Below are 10,211 nucleotides of genomic sequence, written 5' to 3'. Positions count from 1 at the left end.
GGGTATCCAAATTGGAGTGGAAATAGTCATGTTATCCTTGTTTGCAGATGGTATAATTTTATATTTGGGAAAACCTAAAGACTCAGTTCAAAAACTGTTGGAACTGATGAACAAATTCAGTGAAACTGCAGTTTACTAAATCAACATACAACAATCAGTAGCATTTCTGTATGCCAACAGTCAGCAATCTGAATAAAGAAATAAAACTAATCTTATTTATAATAGCCACAAAATAGATACATGGAAATTAATTTAACCAAAGAAGTGGAAAGTCTCCATAATGAAAACTACCAAATGCTGATGAGATAAATTAAAGAGGACACCAAAAAATGAAAATATAATCCATGTTCATGGATTGGAGGAATCAATATTGCTAAAATGTTCATACTACCAAAAGCAATCAACAGGTTTAATGCAATCCCTATCAAAATATAAATGGCATTCTTCACAAAAATAGAAAAAAATCCTAAAATTTATGTGGAACTACAAAAGACCCAGAAGTGCCAAAGCTATCCTAAGTAAAAAGAAGAAAACTGGAGAAATCACATTTCCTGATGTCAAATTATACTAGTGAATCACAGTAAACAAACCAACATGGTATTAAGATAAAAATAGACACATTTACCAATAAAACAGAACAAAGAACTGAGAAACAAATCCACACACTTACAGTGAACTCATTTTCAACCCAGGTCTCAAGAACGTATGCTGAGGAATAGACAGTCTCTTCAATAAATAGTGCTGGAAAAACTGGATATCCATATGTGGAAAAATGAAGCTAGACCTCTATCTCTCACCATGTTAAAAAAAATCAAATGGAAATAGATTGAAGACTTAAATCTAAGTCCTCAAACTTTAAAACTACTGCAAGAAAGCATTGGGCAAAATCTCCTGGATATTGGTCTGAGCAAAAATGTCCTAAGAAATACTCCACAAGCATTGGCAACCAAAGTAAAAATGCACACATGAGACTACATCAAGTTAAAAGGCCTCTGCACAGTAAAAGAAACAACAAAGAGATAATTCACAGAAATAGAAAAAATATTCACAAACTATGCATTTGACATGGGATTAATAACTGAAATATATGAGGAGCTCAAACAACTCTATAGGGCAAAAATCTAATAATCTGATTAAAAATGGGTGAAGAATTTGAATAGGTGTTTCTCAAAAGAAGAAGTACAAATGGCAAACAAGTGTATACAAAGCTGCTCAACATCATTGATCATCAGGGGAATGCAAATCAAAACTACAATGAAATGTCTTACCCCAGGTCAAATGACTTATATTCAAAAGAAAACCATAACAAAAGCTGGCGAGAATGTAGAGGAATGGGAACTCTCCCACGTTTTTGCTGGAAATGTAAATTAGTTACAACCATTATGAACAACAGTTTGAAGGTTTCTCAAAAAAGTAAGAATAGAGCTACCATATGACCCAGCAATCTCACTGCTGGGTATTTATCCCCCAAAATGGATCTCAGTATATGTAATAAATGTTTGTTGTAGCACCATTCACAATCACTAAGATTTGGAAGCAACCTAAAGGTCCATCTACAGATGAATAGATAAAGAAAACCTAGTACATATACACAGTGGAGTAACATTCAGCCATAAAAAGGAAGATCTTGCCATTTGCAACAGCATGGATGGAACTGGAGATAATAAGTTAAGTGAAATAAGTCAGGTACAAAAAGACAAGCATCACATGTTCTCACTTATTTGTGAGATCTAAAAATTAAAACAATTGAACTTGTGGACATAGGATTTAGAAGAATGGTTTTCAGTGGTTGGGAAGGGTAATGTGAGACTAGCGGGGAGGTGGGGATGGTTAACGAGTATAAAGAAAATATTTAGAAGAATGAATAAGACCAACTATTTGAAAGCACAACAATATGACTGTGGTCAGTAATAACTTAATGGTTCATTTTAAAATAGCTAAGAGTGTAATTGCAATGTTTGCAATACAAAGAATAAATGCTTGGGATGATAGATAACCTGTTCTCCATGATGTGCTTATTTCACATTGCATGTCTGTATCAAAACGTCTCACGTACTCCATACATAGATGTACATACTATGTACCTACAAAATTAAAATAAAAGAAAAGAAAAGAAATTCATAAAACACTTTCATGATTGAACTTGCTCTCTTGTACTTCTGCTATCAGAATGGGAAAACATGCCCTCACAATCTGGTTTGCTGATCCAAGAAAAAGGAGACAAATACGGACTTGAACCTCCTCTGGGGATGATTCATAAATTTTCAATCAGAAACAAAGTCACCCAGTCACTCAACTCAGATAAGCTAAACCACAGTTACATGCAGTTATGTGAGCCATAACAAATGACTGTATTTTAAGCTGAGTTTTGGAGTGGTTCATTACCCAGCAACAGCTAACTAATAAAAAGAGATCTGGGAAAACATATGTCCTGATCTCAATGTTCTTTTTCCCTTTTATCTTTTGCTGGTTCTCCCCACTGACTAAAGCCAATAGGAAGCTAAGAGCAAAGGAACTCCTCACTATATTCTATACAGGTAGATCTGTTGGGTGCAAAACATAGGTCAAAGAAGAGTAGAGATTAGAGCTGGAGTAATTAGTAGAAGATATCCAAAATCTATATTAAAGGAACCATGAGTAGCTTGTGTGGCTCGAGTTTTAGATCCAGAGAGGTGACTGCAGATGAGGAGAGAGTGGTCAACTGGAGTCAGATTGTGAAAAGTGTTTATGCCTAGCTAGGGACTTAACCCTGTGGATGATACCTGTCACCACTAAAAATACTGAACTTACAAGATCTATAAAACCTACAAAGAATAGAATCCTATTGCTGCAAACCAACAAACAAACAAAAAACACGCATTTATTGGCTTGGCTAGTCTGGGGCAGCAAACTATTGGAGGAGTCACTGGTATCTACAGCTTTAGATTCAAATTATCTCATCACCTCTTTGGCATCCTAGGTTCCCTGCTAGAATTTCTTTGTTATAGAAAAAACATACTTCACTATCATCACTGGCTACACAACAGATAATTTATAGATGTCAGACTTTCTGATTATTACTACAAAGCCTATTCTGTGTTGCTTTTGAATATATTCACTCTTGTTAAAATGAGAAATGAAATCTACATGTCCACATTTCAGTTCACGTTTTTACCATTTTCTTCCTGACAGAAGACTAGGTCCTATCTTATTGTACTTATAGTTTGATAGCCCTGTGATGGTCAGAGAAGGTGGCCTCTTCTCTACTGTGAAATTCAATACTCTTAGGACATGTAAAGGAGGACCCAAGCCCTACTCAGACCAAGTCTTTCCCTTAGAGCTCTTGCAGTCAACTATGCAATTAAAAAGGAAGTAAGCCAGTGTCAAGGTGAAAGAAATTAGAAAAAAGGAAATGAGGAGCCCAGCCAATGTATAATGTACAGTGCAACTCTTACTCTCATTTTCAATAACTGTTCCTTCTCATACTGCCCTCAGGGCATCCACAGCCTCCAGCTGTCCTATCCTTACCCACTACAGGTCTTACACCATGTCTAGGGTTTCCATTCACATAATCTTCCAACAAAACTTTCTTATTTTAGCTCTGCTTTCCTCAGGGTCCCTGTGTTTCCTAGATACATGTTAGTAGCCTATGGGTTAATGAGATAAGTGAATTCAATTAATGCATTATGGACTACACAATGCAATGCCATAAATTAAATATGTATCTAAAGAGAGTCTCTAATGTCATATATGTGTGATAGGCTAAGAAAGAGGTCTTTTGAGCGGAAGGACTTTTTTCAGGGGCAAGGTTAAATAACAACAGATGAATGTAAACTGCCCTCTAAGGATGGTGAACATGCTAACACTGTAATATTTATTCCCACATTAAGTGGCTAACATAGGTTGACATTGGTGGTAGGTGGGAAGGTTCTCCTCACAAAATCAGGGGCCCAGAGTTGATGACGTTTCTGTCATAATACAGCTGTACCATCTGAAACATGTGATCTCTAAGGTCACCATGGAAGGAGGAGGAGGAAGATTGAGTAGGCATAATTGTTCTTAACTGCCTCAGCCCAGCAATAAAAGCCTTCAACCCCATTCAGAATAAATTGGCAGGAACTAGTCACATAACCCAATCTAACAGCAAGGTAGGTTGAGAAATATAGAAAAATGCATTGAATATTTGGTGAACACTAATATCTGACATTGTGGATCTTGTTAACTGCAGGTCTTTTGTTCTTCTGAAGAGCATTTGCTGGTCAAGGACTAGGACTAAGTTATTGGTGATGGTAGAGGCTGAGAGTTGTTTGTAGTTTTCCTTCTCCCTCTTCCCCCATGCAGTGCTCAACATCACTATTAAACACATTTATCCATAGAGAGTGTTATTTTGAGTCTGCCAAATTAATTCTAGCCAGTCACCTACGTGGTTTGGTACAAACTTGGTTCATTTCTGGTGGTAAGGAAGCATGCAGAGTGTTCAAGTATTTTTAACTAATAGTGATATATGATCAAAATTTTTGGAGACTCCTGATTTGGACTGTCTTCCTAGTAAGCACTTCCTTTTTTTTTTTTTTTTTTTTTTTTTTTTTTTCTTCTTCTTTTTTTTTTTTAAATATACTTTAAGCTCCAGGGTACATGTCCACAACATGAAGGTTTGTTACATATGTATGCNTAAAGAAGATTTAAAACCTATTTGGAGAGGTTGCCTATAATCAGTGTTCCAGCATTTATTATTGCCACAAAAACGTCAACACACAGTAAATACTTTATCATTTTTACTTGCTTTTAAACACTTTTCTGATAAAAAAGAAAAATGTAAAAATTTGAAAACATCTATGTAGATAACACACAAGATCATAAAAACTTAAACAATCTAAGTTTTCAATGACAGTTTTTGTGAAACATTTGTACTGTCATTGTCTCTATTCTCTGCAATTTGCTCTCTCCTTTTGTGTGTATGCAGGAAAAGCATCATTCACATCGAGGCTATAGATCAAATTATCTGTATGGCAACTGATATCCTCAGTAATCTTGGGTCACGATTATGGAGGTAAGCTGACTCTAGTTACTTTTCTTTCTAGAAGTATCAACAATGACAATTAAAACAAGAAAAATCAGGAAAAAAGCCATTAAGCCAACAACCATTCCAGTTTAAGAAATGTAGCATGGGTTAACTCCTTGAAGTGTGCTGATTTATATAAATGCTTCTGAGTTTGTAGATATGTGGTGTTATTTCTGAGGTCTCTGTTCTGTTCCATTGGTCTATATATCTGTTTTGGTACCAGTACCATGCTGTTTTGGTAACTGTAGCCTTGTAGTATAGTTTGAAGTCAAGTAGTGTGATGTCTTCAGCTTTGTTCCTTTTTCTTACAATTGTCTTGTGTATATGAGCTATTCTGTAGATACATATGAAATTTAAAGTAGTTATTTCTAATTCTGTGAAAAGTGTCAATGGTAGTTTGATGAGAATAGCATTGAATCTATAAATTACTTTGGTCAGTATGGCCATTTTCATGAAATTGATTCTTCTTATCCATGAGAGTGGAATGTTTTTCCATTTGTTTGTGTCCTCTCTTATTTCCTTGAGCAGTGATTTGTGGTTCTCCTTGAAGAGGTCCTTCACATCCTCTGTTAGCTGTATTTCTAGGTATTTTATTATCTTTGTAGCAATTGTGAATGGGATTTCATTCATGATTTGGGTCTCTACTTGCTATCTGATCTTCAACAATCCTGACAAAAACAAGCAATGGGAAAAGGATCTCCTAGTCAATAAATAGGAACTGGGAAAAGTGGCTAGCCATATGCAGAAAACTGAAACTGGACCCCTTCCTTACACCTTATGCAAAAATTAACTCAAGATGGATTGAAAATTAAATGAAAAACGGAAAACCACAAAAAGACCCTAGAAGAAAACCTAGGTGATACCATTCAGGACGTAGGCATGGACAAAGACTTCATGAAGGAAATGCCAAAAGCAATGGCAACAAAAGCCAAAATTTATAAATGGGATCTAATTAAACTAAACAGCTTCTGCACAACAAAAGAAACCATCATCAGAGTGAACAGGTAACCTAGAGAATGGGAGAAAATTTTTGCAATCTACCCATCTGACAAAGGTCTAGTATCCAGAGTCTATAAGGAACTTACACAAATTTACAAGACAAAAACAATTCCATCTAAAAGTGAGCAAAAGGTATGAACAGACACTTTTCAGAAGAAGACATTTATGTGGCCAAAATGTGAAAATAGCTCAACATCACTGACCTTTAGAGAAGTGCAAATCAAAATCACAGTAAGATACCATCTCACACCAGTCAGAATGGTGATTATTAAAAAGTCAAGAAATGATAGATGATGGCTAGGCTGTGAAGAGATAGGTGGTGAGAATGTAAATTAGTTCAACCATTGTGGAAAACTGTATGGTGATTCCTCAAGGATCTAGAACCAGAAATACCGTTTGACCTAGCAATCCCATTACTGGGTATACCCAAAAGAATATAAAGCATTCTACTATAAAGACGTATGCCTACATATGTTTATTGCAGCACTATTTACAATAGCAAAGACATGGAACAACCCAAATGTCCATCAATAATAGACTGGATAAAGAAAATATGGTATGTATATACCATGGAACACTATGTGGTCATAAAAGGGAATGAGATCCTGTCCTTTGCAGGGACATGGATGAAGCTCAGCAAACTAACACAGGAACAGAAAACCAAACAGCACATGGTCTCACTCATAAGTGGGAGTTGAACAATGAAAACACATGGACACAGGGAGGGGAACAGCACACACCAGGGATGGAGGGTAGGAGGTGACAGAAGGTAACATAGAGAACTGATCAATAGTGCTGCAAACCACCATGGCACACGTATACCTATGAAACAGTCCTGCACATTCTGCACATGGATCCCTGAACTTAAAGTAAAATAAAAAATAAAATTAAATAAAAATATCTCTGAGGGAAAGCTTCTGTTCACTACTGTTAGGAGACAGAGTTCTGGGTAGGGGAACCCCTACGTTGGTATCCTGACCCTGACAACGAGTTTCATGACCTTAAAGTGTTCCTAATCTTCTCCAAACCTCAGTTTTATAAGCAACAAATACATGTTATAATAATACTTAAGCTCTTTATAGAATTTGTAAGGCTATTGAGAGACATTATAGAGAAGCCCTTGATCTGGAAGGCATATGGTTATGGCCATGGGCTTCTCTGCCACTAAATCTGTACCTGGTTGTTATTTGAAGTTTTCTGTCCTAAAATGTAGTCTTTGGAGAAGATGCACAACCACCATCAGGGAACTCATGAGAAATTAACATTTTATGCCTAAGTAATTCTAATGAGCAATGGCTATAGGAATTACTAATAAAATATCAACAAGGAGATGGGAATTTTCAAAGAAATAGGAAATGGTAACAATGTCCTTTTTAGAAAGTCATTTTTATTTATCTATATTTACAGCATAAAATGTTCCAAAATCTATGAGATATTAATATTATACTTCAAAATAAGGCAATATTTTGGAGATAAAACAGTACTGTTCTACAATTCAAAATTGAAATAGTTCAAAAGATTTCAAATATTTTTCAAATATTTTTAAATGTATTGGGAAATTTTACTCTTATTGAATTCCTGCTCTGTGTGATACTACAAAAGCCTGATCTTGATCCTCCAGATGTTAGATAATTGCTGATGACATTTAATCAGGGGAGAATATAGTTAAAATATTATTTGTGGGAGATAGATGAAATGTGGAGGCTATATTTAAGTGCTAGAATAAAATAAGATGATGGAAAACATCAAGAAAAATTTAAATTTAAATTGCAGATGCTGAGTGATAATTTTTATTTATTCTGATACCCACTTCATGAGTCTATTCTGTCTCAAATATTATTTTGGTCCCTGCATTATAATAAGTAAAACTACCTAAAAATAAATAATTTTCTATAAATAAACTTTCTATAAATAAATAACTATCTATAAATACATACTTTCTGCCAGGAAAAGTAAAATGTATTTACAGGAGTATCAGTTTGAGAGATAAAGTGTTATTTTCTTTTTCTTCACAGGTTTGACTGGCAAATTCACTTTTTACTGGTTTATTGTCATTCGTCATACTGCATCACACTACCGCTGCTTTTTGAAGAATTATCATAAGACAATGCAGAATAAAAGAAAGACCATGATTCACTGAATTCCGTGTTTCATGATACTTACCTTCCTAATTATCATTTGATTAGATGCTTGTAATTTAAACTGTTAAGCTGTTTTCACTGCTGTTTCTGAGTAATAGAAATTCATTCTTCTCCAAAAGCAATAAATTGCAAGCACATTATTATGTGTATGCTCTTTATTTCTCTTTTTTATATTTACATATATATTTACTTCTTCACTTTATTTTCCCAGTTCGAGTAGCACTGACTGTAGTACTTTATACCATAGCCCTTTTGAAATGATATTTTTAATTTAGCGTGTTATATTCATTTTATCTTACAAACATATGCTCCTCAATCACATCTAGATTACTAGACCTACTGATGCGAAACCTTGATTTGCCCCTGGTGTCCTTTGCCACAGCACATTTCTTAGCATTGAACATTCTCACATTAACTTATCTCAGGCCCTACATGCCAGCAGATAACCCCTATGTCACTCCACAGCAGTAGGCAGGCACTCAGAACACAAACCATCTAATGCTCTCTATCGGTTTGTCAATATATTCATCAAACACAAGTTTATTGAGTGATACCAACGGTCACTCTTTCAGATGCTGTAGTTATAGAAAGACAGAGCCCTGTTGTCAGAGCTTTTACACTGCATTTGGGGGATGCAGACAACAAGTAAACAAATAACACATGACTCAGGTAATAAATGTGTTACAGAAGTGTAAGGCAGGGCTAGGATATAGAGGCAGCCTCAAGTAGGATAGTCAAGGATAGCCTCTCTGGTATGGTGACCTTTTAGAAAAGCTGCCAATTAAGTATGGGAGCAAGCATGAAGAAAGACATTTTCAAGCAGAAGAAATAACAAGTACAAATCCATTGTGAATTTTATGAGTTGTAGAATAGTTTTTTCCACTTCTGTGTAAATTAATGTTGGTAAATTCATAGGAGTGGCATTGAATCTGTACATTGTTTTGGATAATATCGCCATTTTAATGATATTAATTCTTCTAATCCATGAGCATGGAATGTTTTCCATTTCTTTGTGTCCTCCCTTATTTACTTGAGCAGTGGTTTGTAGTTCTTCTTGAAGAGCTGCTTCACATCCCTCACAGGTTGTATTCCTAGGTATTTTATTCTCTTTGTAGCAATTGTGAATGTGAATTCACTGATGATTTGGATCTCTGTTTGTCTATTATTGGTGTATGGGAATGCTTGTGATTTTTCCACATTGATTTTGCATCCTGAGACTTTGCTGAAGTTGCTTATCAGCTTAAGGAGATTTGGGGCTGAGACCACGGGGGTTTTCTAAACATACAATCATGTCATCTGCAAACAGAGAAAATTTGATTTCCTTTCTTCCTATTTCAGTACCCTTTATTTATTCCTCTTGCCTGATTGCCCTGCCCAGAACTTCCAAAACTATGTTGAGTAGGAGTGTGGTGAGACAGGGCATCTTGGTCTTGTGCTGGTTTTCAAAGGGAATGCTTCCAGCTTTTGCCCATTCAGTATGATATTGGCTGTGGGCTTCTCATAAATAGCTCTTATTATTTTGAATTACGTTCCATCAATACCTAGTTTATTGAGAGTTTTTAACATGAAGGAGTGTTAAATTTTATGGAAAGCCTTCTCTGCATCTATTGAGATAATCATGTGCTTTTTGTCATTGGTGCTGTTTATGTGATGGATTATGTTTATTGATTCACATATGTTGAACCAGCCTTGCAAACCAGGGATCAAGCTGTCTTGATTGTGTTGGATAAGCTTTTTGACGTGCTGCTAGATTCAGTTTGCCAGTATTTTACTGAGGAGTTTTGCATCAATGTTCACCAGGGATATTGGCCTGAAATTTTCTTTTTTTGTTGTGCCTCTGTCAGATTTTGGTATCAAGATGATACTAGCCTCATAAAATCAGTTAGGGAGGAGTCCCTCTTTTTCTATTGTTTAGAATAGTTTCAGAAGGAATGTTACCAGCTCCTCTTTGTACCTCCGGTAGAATTCAGCTGTGAATCTGTCTGGTCCTGGGGTTTTTTGGTTGGTAGACTATTAATTACTGCCTCAAT

At 35.6% G+C, this 10,211-nt stretch overlaps 1 long non-coding RNA gene across 1 annotated transcript; it reads left to right on the top strand.

Moving 5' to 3' along the window:
- Window positions 1–4,939: 4,939 nt before the first annotated feature.
- Window positions 4,940–8,321, top strand: LOC108523045 (uncharacterized). Its single transcript, XR_001883679.1, has 2 exons — window positions 4,940–5,029; window positions 8,056–8,321. It is a non-coding gene; the product is annotated as an uncharacterized LOC108523045 (long non-coding RNA).
- Window positions 8,322–10,211: the final 1,890 nt, after the last annotated feature.

The sequence above is a fragment of the Rhinopithecus bieti genome, unplaced genomic scaffold, assembly GCF_001698545.2.
Source record: "Rhinopithecus bieti isolate Rb0 unplaced genomic scaffold, ASM169854v2 scaffold_72479, whole genome shotgun sequence".
Taxonomy (NCBI): domain Eukaryota; kingdom Metazoa; phylum Chordata; class Mammalia; order Primates; family Cercopithecidae; genus Rhinopithecus; species Rhinopithecus bieti.
This window is presented reverse-complemented; position numbering and strand designations above follow the sequence as displayed.